Source organism: Prosopis cineraria, unplaced genomic scaffold, assembly GCF_029017545.1.
Source record: "Prosopis cineraria cultivar Desert tree isolate PC_DT_omini unplaced genomic scaffold, ASM2901754v1 PC3, whole genome shotgun sequence".
NCBI classification, from domain to species: domain Eukaryota; kingdom Viridiplantae; phylum Streptophyta; class Magnoliopsida; order Fabales; family Fabaceae; genus Prosopis; species Prosopis cineraria.
In genome coordinates this window covers 32,014,000-32,015,160 of record NW_026555334.1, presented here as the reverse complement: position 1 = coordinate 32,015,160, position 1,161 = coordinate 32,014,000, and positions in this window count along the sequence as shown.

Here is a 1,161-nt window from a genome sequence, read left to right as displayed (position 1 = left end):
ATATGCTTGTTGATATATAGGTAAACCACTTAGAAAATTAAAAAAAAATCTACTAAATTACTAATCAGGGGTTAGAACCACTAAAATTACTATTATGGGTTGAAACTAATGTTAATCACATTCCTTAGTGTGAATCATGGATTTTCTCAACTAAGATTAATAATAGTTTTAACCCATAATAATAATTTCAATATTGGTTTTTCTTGATTTTTCCAAGTCAAACTCAATTAGTTGTTTTCTCTATGTTTACTCAAGGGTATTTTGTACACTCATATAGGTTCTTAATTCCAAGTAAGAATCATGTTCTATTGTTGAGATTTAATAATTAGGGTCCTTAATTATAATAATAATCTTATGAGGTTTTTTAATTGTCATTTTTCTAAGGTTCTAACTAAATATTAAATATAAATAAATTATTTTATACAATCTTGGGTTGGGGGATTTGTTAGATAAGTGTTACAACATTTTCGCGAGGTTAAGTGGGCCGAAGGCTTCAAAACCCTCCAAGAGGCTTCTGAGTTAACCTTAAGAGAGTATTTCAAGACATTCAAGAGGAAATGTAGAATGTTCCAGCATGTTCTAGAAGCATCTAGAATAATCTAGAAATATCTAGATCAATCTGAAAGAACCTAAAAGGATCTAGAGGTTCTAGAAGCTTATGGAAGAATGTGAAGATATCTAGAATATTCTAGGATACTCCAGAATATTCTAGAATGTTCCAAACATGTTTTGAGATAATCTCTAAATACTTTCATGTAAATATATAGATATTTATTATAAATAGCTAGGAGAGAAATCTAAAAAAATCAGTGATAGCCGTAGGATCAATTTAATCTCCACTATTCATTAAAGAGGTGGAAATTTTCCTAGAATGAAGGGGAGGTTTATAAATACCTCACCCCTCCTTATTTGTAACCATCCTTAAGTTCCTCTCATCTTTAACTTCTCAAGCAATACAACTCTCACATTTCCCAAACTCTCTCACTACCCTTTATTCTCAAGCTTTCCCTTTCCTCAATTTAGTCAAGCATCCTACTTTTCTACAAATCAAGCTTACTTAGCATCTTTCAATAAGATTGTCTAAGTGCTACAAAAGGGTTGAAAGACTAACCTCGTGACAGTTGGTATCAGAGCAATGGTTCAATTGTTTTGTTCTTGAGG